Raw genomic sequence first — 10,193 nt, 5'->3', positions numbered from 1 at the left:
CATTTGCGAGGAAACATCATTTTGAATTCCACTGTCATTTCTAATCCGGAATTGCTCGTTTCTCCGGCAGACGTCTGGGGGGCCTTCGGCCGCCGTGCTGGGGTCTCCGCGGGGGCCTGTCCCCACCCTGCTCCCGCCAGCCCCACTGCCTTCTGGGGGCCTTGATCTGATGCAGAGAGGGGCCGCGAAGCACCCTGACGGTGTGGGGCTGGCAGGCGAGGAGAGAGGAGGTGCTGAGCCGGGGGCGCCCCCCACCTTGCCAAGCTCAGGCTCAGGGCGGGCGGCTCTGGGTTGGGTCCCTGGCCCATGAGGCTGTCCTCAGGAGGGGACTTGGAGCCACGGGGTAAGGCCGGTGAGCTGCGGGCTGCCGACCAGGAGGGATGAAGCAGACCAGGGCCCTAGAAGGGGCAGGGAGCCGGATCCGGGAATCGTTCCTTCGAGCCAGTCAGAGAAGCCCTCCCCCAGCCCTGCCTGCAGCCCCTCTTCCTCTCCCCTCCCCTCCCCTCCCCTCCCCTCCAGGCCACGCCAAGCCCCCAGCTGTCTGGTCACAGCCCCTGGGAACCTGACACACAGGCGGACATTCCCTCATCCCTCCGCAGTTCCCAGGCTGCGAGTCGCGTTCACGAGCCAGGGTGCCCACCAGCAGCCCAAGCCCGACCCAGAAACGCGAGCCCGCCCTTCTCTGCGGCGGGAACCCGAGGCATCACTGAGTCTGGTGAGCTGTGTGGAGCTGTGCGGTCCGGGCTGCCTGCTGGGGATTTTGGGGCCACCTCGCCGCTGCCTGCCCGCTCCGTGACCTTGGGCAGGTGTCCCAACCTCTCTGAGCCACAGCGTTCCTCAATTACAACGCGGGAATGACACACAGAGGTTTGCTGTGGTGATTAAGCCAATCGTGTGGGACAGAGCAGATGCCCCCCTGGGCCTCAGTTTACCCACCTCTGAGCTAGCTATGCGCTTACCCCTGGTGTCTGCAGACGTGCAATGTGGTGGCCTCGAGAAGATGCCAGGGTGGCCGGGTGGCCCCCGGCAGTGACCCAGTCTGTGTCTGTCCCCTGATAGTCAGGGACAATGCTTTCCTCACTGAGCTCGGAGCCTGTCGGGGCAGAGGACATGCCGCCCGCACCAGGTGATGGTGGGGTGACCTGCGTCCAGGGCTTTGCACACTTCACGCTCACGGTACGACCCCTGTTTCCTCGTTTATTTTTCCCTTTCTCTGAGAGGGGCAGGTCACAACCCCGGGGACACTGTGCTGGGTGCCCCCCTAGGGTGACACCACTGAGTTACCTTGTGGCTCTAAGCAAGCCAGATCGTGTGCTGCTCGACATGGCGCGACCTGAAGCCCACTGACAGACTTCACGGGTTTTTCTCGCGCGCCGATTTGTGGGAAAATAGCTCTTAACCATTTATCCACGAAAGGGCGCCTGAGCCAGGGCTGTAAACATCCAGGTCGGCTGCTCAGCGTCTCGGAAGATGTCCTCAAATGCGGCCGCCCCCGTAGGGGCGTTTCCCTCTATTGCGTCGTGCGCAGAGTCCCCTCCTTCTTCCAAGAGGTCTGTGGGCGCAGGTCACGCGAGGGCCGCTGCAGGCTCTCCCGGGTCTGCCGGGGCCCGGCACGCGGAGCCCTCGGCCTGGCGGGGACTGGTCCTGGCTCCTCTGTGTCCACGACACCCCGCATGTCACCGTCACGTGTCAGCTCTTGGCGTGCGGAGGAGACGCAGGGGGAGCACGCAGGCCCGCGCCCTCTGGCCGCCGCGCGGAGCTGTCGGACCGCCTGGTCCAGCTCGGTTAGCGCTGTGGCTCCTGCAAACTCGTGTCCCGTCGGTTAAGTGCGGGCGAAGCGAACGCAAAGTGAGGGATCATGTCTCCTGGTCACCTGGAGTCCGCACGGCACCGAGCAGGATGGTGGAGCCCTGCTGGGTCAGTGACGAGGCCCCCCGGCTCGTGCACCCCATCCCCCGTCTGGGGCCCTTGCAGGCCACGCCAGACCTTTCCGTTTTTCCTGCGTCGCCCCCGCCCACTTCTGCCTGCCCTGGCGCCCCTCGGCTGCCAGTGCTGTCTGGACTCGGCCCGCGGGGCGGGGCGGGGCGGGGCCGGGGTCCCGGCTGTGGGTGCGGGGCGGGGGCCTCGGCGAAGCCCGCAGGGCGGGGCTGGCAGCACTGCGCAGGCGCCGTGGGCCGCGGCCGCCCGCGACGCAGCCATCGTCTCTGTGGGTTTGGCGTGTCTCCAAAGCCTTCGTCTCTCTCCCCATCTGGTCCCCGCCGCCTGTCCCTCCGCCACACCTGCTGCCAGCCAGCTGCGCAGGGACGCCCGACTCCCCTGTTCGCCTGGTCGGCGTCCCCGAGGGCCCGGCTCGCTTTCCTGCGCAGAAGGGACACCTGCCGCCCGCAGAGCCGTCAGAGCCGCACACGTGGGACCTCAGGGGAGCTGCAGGCCCCGGGGCCGTCCTCCGACACGGCAGCCACGTGCTTCCTGAGAAGGGCGGCAGCCGCAGCGCCTCCTCGTCCTCTCTGCGATGCGGCCCCTCCCCCTGCCGTCCAGCACCCCGCCCCAACCCCGCACCCCAGGCTCGCGGCTCAGCCGCCATCCTCCAGCGCACCCTGTCCCCACAGGCCCACACGCAGCTTCTCTGCCATGCACCTGGCATTCCTGAGCCCAAGGACGGTGTGGGGAGCCCCAGGACAGTGTGGGGAGCCCGCGTGGCTCCACAGGAGGCGCGCGGCCCGGGCCAGGAAGAGCAGGACGCGTCCTTCCGCGCGGGCCTGGCTGGTTGGCGAGGGGAAGGGTCCGGGGAGCGTTTCCCCATCACTGCTGTGTACCCAAGTTCTACCGCGCCCCGATCTTTCCCCGCGGAGGGCACAGGAGACGAGGCTGCGGGGACAGTGCTGTGAGACTTTATGAAGCGGAAATTCTATTTTAATTTTTGGTTTCTCATCAAAATATCTTCCTGTCAAAATAGCTGGATTTAGAGACCACATAAAAAGCACAGGAGGGCGCGCTGGGGGACGGGGTGAGGCCACGTGACCTGAGGTCCCTCGCGGGTGAGGGAGGGTCTCGATGCAAACCTGCCCTGTGTCCTCGGAGCCTGAGGGTCCATGGCGGCTCGGACCCCACGCCAGGGTCCCGGGTGGCCTGTCCTCCCTTCACTGTGGCTTGAGAGGCGGGCAGCGCCACCAGCTGGCCTGCAGGGGCCGAGGGCTGCGGGGAGCAGGGGCCAGACTAACAAGTTGCTCTGTCACTCTGTGTGTGGAGAGCCGCGGAGGTTTTGGGGACCAGAGATTAGAGCCACGGCTGGCCCAGCAGGGCCATCTGCTGCTGTGCCCCTGGTTTCCCCGTCATTCCCAGGGTGCCGAGCAGCGCTGCGGGGGCAGCGTGTTCTAGAACATGGCTGGGGGACCCCGGAGCATCCCCAGGGCCCCGTTGCATCTGCCATCAGCTCCAGGGAGGGCGTGAAGTGCCTCCAAATGGATTATCTGAAGAGGAGGGATGCTCAGAAGGAAGGGGAGCCGGCTGGCACTGTGAGGGTGGCCCACCCTGCTCGCTGCCATGCCCAGGGCTGCCCCTCCGCCTGCCCCTGGCCCGTTGGCTTCAGTTTCTGAGAGGTGATCCCCCCCCACAACAGTAAAAGTATCGCGGTAGAAAATAGGGGAACGTAATACCCGATCCTGTCACTCAAGCAAAATAAATTACCTGTTTTTTGTGTCTTTCCTTCTAGACCTTCAATTTGTGCCTAAAATACAAAATGGAAGAGCCGAGCGCCCTGGGCCAGGCCTCACTCCCGGTGCCCTAAGGTCGTGCCTTCTGGTCCCCATCAGCTGCTGCCCCAAGAGGCAGACACTGCCACATTTGCAGCGGAAGTCGGGCTCCAGGAGTGAGGGGGTCGCAACAAGAATCCCGGCTCCAGGAGTGTCTCCTAAGAGACTGTCCTCATGGCCCGTTCCCAGCGCTTTGCCGAGACGCAAACACCCACGTTTGTCAGTACGATGATACCACAAATAAAGGCGTGTGTTCTGCTTTGTCGGTCCCTGGGGCGCCAGCATGACACGCGTCTCTGGGCACGCAGGAGGTGCCAGACGTCGGTGACCAGCCCTCCGCGGATGGACATTTCGGGTCTTCTCGAGTTCCCACAGCGATCAGTAAATACGGGGCTCTTTCCGTCATGCAGCAAACGCAGCGCTGAGTAAAGACAGGACGAGGGACGTCCCTTCCTGGGTTGGGGGCTGAGCCGCTTGGTGCGACAACCTCCTTGAAGATGATAAGAGAGCCACATGACATGGGAAACCCAGCCTGCGGAGAGCTCCAAATTCAACCAGATAGTCGGGTTTCAAACGGGACTGGAATTCGCACCCGGAGGGCGTCCCCTCGCAGGAAGTGTGATTCATCTGATACATTGTTGGGTTCAGTTTGCTACTGTTTCGCTGAGGATATCCGCGGGACACTGGTGTGTAGTCTTTTCTTTTTCTTGTCGTGTGTCTGCCCGATTTTGACATGCAGGTGATACTGACCTCGGGGTGGGTTAGGGAGTGTTTCCTCTGCTTCTAGTTTCTGGCAGGGATGTGAAGAATTGATCTAAATTTATTTTTTCAATGTTTGGTAGAATTTACCAGTGAACCATCTGGACCTGGTGCTTCCGATTTCGGGATCTGATTAATTATTGGTTCAATTTCCTTCACAGACATAAGCCATTCAGGTCATCCATTTCCCTTTATGTGGACGTTTTGGTCGTTTGTGTCTGTGAAGGAATTTCGTTTGAGTTATCAGATTCGTGGGCAGGGAGTTGTTCATAGGATTCCTTGATTTTCTTTTAAATGTCCATGAGGGCACGGGTCATACCCTACCTGTCTCTCGTTTCTGATATCGGTAATTTACATCTTCTCCCTTATTTTCTTGGTTAGACAAGCTCGATTTTATTGATCTTTTTAAAAAACATATTTCTGGGTTCATTGATTTTCTCTGTTGTTTTATAGTTTTCAACTTCATTGATTTCTGCTCTGATTTTCATTATTTATTTTTTTCTGCTTGATTTAGGCTTCACCTGCTCTTCTTTCTCTAGTTTCATAAGGTTGGAGACTAGATTATGGTCTTCGGATTTTTCTTCTTTTCTACTAAATGCATCAAATGCTGTAAGTGTCCCTCTAGGCGCTGCTTTCACTGCATTCCACACATTTTTATGTCACATTTTTATTAAACAAACTTAAAGTTGGAGAACAGTTTTGGGCTCACAGGAAAATCGCGAGGACACAGAGTCCCCGTGTGTCCCTCTTCCCTCACGTCCTTATAGATGTCAGGTCGATGGATACGTTTGCTGCACTTAACGGACCAGCACTGATGAAGTCGTATCATCTAAACTCCATGCTCTGTTCAGATTTTCTTTCTCGTTTACCCACATTCTTTTTCTGTCCTAGGACGCTGCACGATGCCTAGTGTTGTGTCCCCGTGGGTTCCTCTCGGTGGTAGTTTTTCAGACTTTCCTTGTTTTTGATGATCTGGAAGGTTTTGAGGAACGCTGCCAGGTGTTTTCTGGAATGCGGTTTGACGCGTGGTGTTTTCGTTTGCATTTAGGTCACTTTGACTTCTCTCGAGACTTCCCTGATCCATGTGTTATTTAGAAATTTATTGTTTAATCTGAACATAATTCGGGATTTTCCATCCATTTTTTCTGCTGTTTGTTTCTAGTTTAATTTTATTGTGCTTTGAGAACATACCCTTATGTCAATTGTTTGTTTGTTTACTTATTTGTTTATTTAATTTTTTTTTTTTTGGCAAGGCAACCCTCAGTTGACCTCACAGATTGCAAGGACCTTGTCAGCTTACAATCCCTTATTCTTTTATTTTTTATTTTTTACGCCTACAGCACCTGGTCTTCCTAGGTGATCTCCCATCCAAGTACTCACCAGGCCCGACCCTGCTTAGCTTCCGAGGTCAGACAGATCGGGCTTGTTCAGGGTGGCGTGGCCGTAGACTAAACATTTTAAAATGTGTTAAGATGTGTTTCGTCCAGAATCCAGGGGGCGGCTGCATGAAAGCTCGGGGCTGTTGATGAAGTAACTAACGTCAGTGAAGCCGCGTGGATGAGCAGGCCACGGGGTTCACCTGCGTCCTCGCCGATGTGCCGGGATTATCCTGGGGGCGGCCGACGTCGCCAGCCATCGTCCCGGTTGCTTACTGCTCGCGATTCTATCAGTTTTTGCCTCGGATGTTTTGATGGGTTGTCATTAGGCGTCTGCATGTTTGGCATTCTCATGTGTTTGTGGAGAATCGACCCCTTTGCCATGGTGTAATGCCACTGTCTATCCCTGATAGTTTTCCTTGTTCTGAAGTCGTCTCCGTCTGGAATTACATAGCGCCTCCAGCTTTCTCTCGATCGGTGTTACTTGGCTATGTCTTTCTCCACCCCGTTTCTTTTAACCCATCTGTGTCTTTACATTTAAAATGGCTTCCTTGTCGACGACATGCCGTTGGATTTTTTTTAGCCCGCGGCGACCCTCTCCACCTTTAGACTGGTGGGGACTAGTCCCATTCGAGGCGGTGCCGACGCCGTCGGGCGCAGAGCCCCCGTGTCCGCGCCTCCTCCCCGTTTGTGGCGTCCGTTCGTTTCTCTCCCCCTTCTGCCGTTTGCGCGCATTTCCCGTGACAGAACTCCGCCTCCTCCGTAGCTCGTCAAGGCTCCTCTCTTCCAAGGGCGCCCCGAGGTTTTCCACGTGCAGTTGAGTGTCTGAGCTTCGCACGCAGCGTGGGCATCCGCGCCATTCCTTCTTCCCGTCGCTTGCGCCAGCGCTGCATTCGCTTGATCGTTTTAACCGTCCATGGGCCACAACCACGTGATATATCGTTATTTCAAGCAGCCGCTTATCTTTTAGATCAGTAAGTAAAGAATAAAAAATGGAGGGCTCTCGCCGTCGTTTATCCGTTCTCTGACTCTCTCCCTTCCTTTATGTAGTTTCAGGTTCATAAGTGACATCACTTTTCTTCTCAGTGAAAACGCTTTCGCGGCCTTCCGCGCCGCGCGGGTGGGCGGGCAGAGAATCCCCGCCGCTCTCCGTCCGAGACGGCGACTGAAATGCCATAAGAACAGTAACGGTCACCGCGGTCACCGCCGGTTTCTGTTTCTGCAGCACTGTCGCGGGCGGGAGCCTTCCGCGGCCCTCCTCCCCACGAGGCGCACCGTTTGCCTTCGGGGCCCCCCGCCCCCCCCGCCCCCGGCTCGCGTCCGCATCGGTCCACACCGCGGAGCGGCTGGCTCGCCTTGCCGCCTGTCCCCCCGGCCGGCGAGTTGTTACCGGCGGTGGCCGTGTGTCCGTTTCGTCTTCGTAAGCCCGACGGTTTCTCCGCGCACCTTTTTTTCCGAATGAACAGACTTGCCTTTTTAGAATGGTTTGAGGTTTACAGAAACGCGGACAGACCGCGCGTCGAGGCCCCACGTGCCCGCGCCCCAGCACACTTTCCTCGGCTACGAACATCTTGCCCGACGGTGGCACAGATGTTACAGCTCGGCCACCGGCGACGACACATTGTTACTAGCTAAACCGCGCGGCTTCCGCCAGGGCTCTCCCTGCGTCGTGAGGCTCCCCGGGGTCCAGCAGATGCGTGGCGTTGCGTCCCCGCCATTCAGGTCTCATTCGGAGGTCCCAGCACCCCGCTTCTGGGCGTCCCCACACGCTCCTGCGACCCCGGGCGGTCCCTGAACCCCCGGCGGCCCTTCCGCGTCATCCTTCCGAGAACGCCATGCGGTTGGAGTCCGCGGGACAAGCACGTCTCTGCGCGGTCTGGGGGCCGCGTCGTCATTTGCTTCTGACCGCCGAGCGACCTCCCGGCACGTGGCCGTCGCGGCCTCTCTCTCCGGTCACCCACCGAAGGCCGTTTTAGTTGCGCCCGGCGTCTAGCAGGAGTGGATCGAGCCGCCGCGAACAGCTGTGTGACGTTTTCCTTCCCCCTTTTTTTCAGACGTGAGTTTCTAAGTCAGTCGTAAGCACCTGGGAGCACAGTGGCTGATCGTAAAGGCGGCGTTCAGCTCTGTAGGGGACGGCCGCACTGTCCCCCGCCCGCAGTGACGAACGCCCCCGGGGCTCCCCGCCCTCGTCAGCGCTTGGCGCTGGCGCCGTTCGGGTTTCGGCCGTCCTACCAGGTGCGCCGTGGCGCCTCATTATTGCTTTAATTCGCGACCGTGTAACAATAGACGATATCGAAAATCATCTCACGTGCGTATTTGCCATCATCTGTACGTCTTCTTTGGGCACATTTCTGTTCAGACCTCTGTCCGTTTTTAAAATCAGGTTGTTCGTTTCATTATTGTTGAATTATAACCATTTCGAGAGATGAGGGTAATAATTTCTTTGTATTTTTTAGGTACGAATCTACCAGATATTTGTGAAACAACTATCTCCGCGTCCGTGGCTTGTCTTTTCATTCCCTCAAGCGTCTTTGGCAGAGTGGAGAAGTTGGGTTTCATTCCTCGTTCCTGCGAGCCGTGGGGTTTTTCCTCTGGCTTCGCCTGAGACGCCCTCCTTGCCCGCGGTGGCCTGGAGCTTGAGTGTGACAGGTCCACGTACCTGTCTGGTGCTCATGCTGCTTGGTGCTCTGTCCGGGTCCTGGCTCTGAGGTTCAGGGTCTGTCATTGATTTTGGAAAGTCGTTGGCCCTAATTACTTTAAGCGTTTCATAGTCTCCAGCCTCTTCCTCGTCTTTCTGGTGTTGCCATTACTCATACAAAATTTTTAAGTCGTTTCGCAGTTCTTGACTATTCTGTTCTATTTTTTTTCTCCTTCTCCGTAGCTCGGTCTGCGAGTTTCCGTTGACACATCACCGGCTCTTTCCTCGGCCGCGCCCGGCCTACCCGATGGCTCCTCCAAGGCGTGTCTTTATTTCCGTTACGGCGTGTTTTATTTGTTTTATTTCATTTCCCGTTGATTCTTTCTCAGCGTTTCCATTCCTTTCATTAAATCACCCACCTGTTCCTGAATGTCTCTTTTTTTTTTTTTTCCCCATCGGAGCTCTCAGCGCGTTAGTCACGGAGAACTTGCACTCCCGGTCCGAGGTTCCTGCACCTGCGCCGCGTCGGCTCTGGCCCGGATGCCGGCTTTGTCCCCGCAGACTGTTTCCTCGTGCTGTGCCTTTCAGGTTTCTCTTGAAAGTTGGAGATGCCGTATCTGGCGGCAGGAACCGAGGCGACGGGCTTTCCAGGTGAGGCCGTGGGAGCCTCCGCCGCGAGCCGGCCGGGCGGCGTGGCCGGGCGCCAGACGGCCCCGGCTCCCCGTCTGTTTGCGGTCTCCGCCCCATCGCCCCCGAGAACTCCTTCCTAAATAGGCCTGTGCTCTGCAGCTCTTTCATTTGCTGTCTTCGGAGACGTGTGGGTGGCAAGATGCTGCGCGCGGGAAGTGTTCTGGAGTCTCACGATTAAATCTCTGGTTTGTTTTTTGTTTTGTTTTGTTTTTTGTGGGCCTGCGTTCTTGAGCTGTGACCTTCAGAAGTGTTTTCCGGTTGTTTTTATTCTCCCCTTAGAGACAGAAGCGTGAGGGGTCAGAGGAGGCTCCGGGGATGCAGTCTCCCTTCAGGGCAGGCTTTGTCACGGGGACCGACCCAGGTGGCTCTGGTCACCTTGTCCTCATTCTTCCTGTGCATGGAGGGATTTTCCTCTGATCCCGCGACCCAGCCGTGGCTCCTGGAGGTAAAGTCTGCCCAACACCGCCAGGGGCCTGTGGAGTCTCCGCCCTCGGCCTCCAGCGGGGAGGCAGCCATGGCGCCGTCGCGGTCTCCGCGTTTCCGGGCTGTGGTGGCTTCCGCTCCCAGGAAGCTCATCTCGGTCACGAGTGTCAGGATCCCCCACCCATGTCTCCAGCCGTCAGCGGGCTGCCCAGCCCTGGGACTCGGTTCCCTGTCCGAGCTAAGTTGTTGGTTTTCAGTTTGCTGAGCTTTCTCCTTGTGACCTCCGAACTCTGTTTGTGCCGGTGGAGAAGCCAGACCCTCTCGGCAGCTTCCCTGGTGTCGGCACAGGTAACAACACCTGCCGGGGATGTAGCCCTCCAGGCTCTGCCCAGGGGAGGGAGCTGCTAACAGCGGGCCCAGGTTCCTCGCCTGCGACAGGCCTTCACCTCCGTCCTCCCCGGCCCGAGGGGGCGGGGGCAGGGACAGGCTGCTGTGAGCTCGATGGCCAACACAATCTGCGGATGTGGGAAATGCACTCGGGGTCATCTGTCCGTG

At 58.2% G+C, this 10,193-nt stretch overlaps 1 pseudogene; it reads right to left on the bottom strand.

The window, feature by feature from the left end:
• Window positions 1–5,842: 5,842 nt before the first annotated feature.
• Window positions 5,843–5,960, bottom strand: LOC118614696 (annotated as a pseudogene).
• Between the last annotated feature and the right edge of the window lie 4,233 nt (window positions 5,961–10,193).

This window comes from Rousettus aegyptiacus, unplaced genomic scaffold, assembly GCF_014176215.1.
Source record: "Rousettus aegyptiacus isolate mRouAeg1 unplaced genomic scaffold, mRouAeg1.p scaffold_m13_p_2, whole genome shotgun sequence".
NCBI lineage: Eukaryota > Metazoa > Chordata > Mammalia > Chiroptera > Pteropodidae > Rousettus > Rousettus aegyptiacus.
The sequence above is the reverse complement of the archived record's forward strand: the minus strand, read 5'-3'. Positions and strand labels throughout refer to the sequence as shown.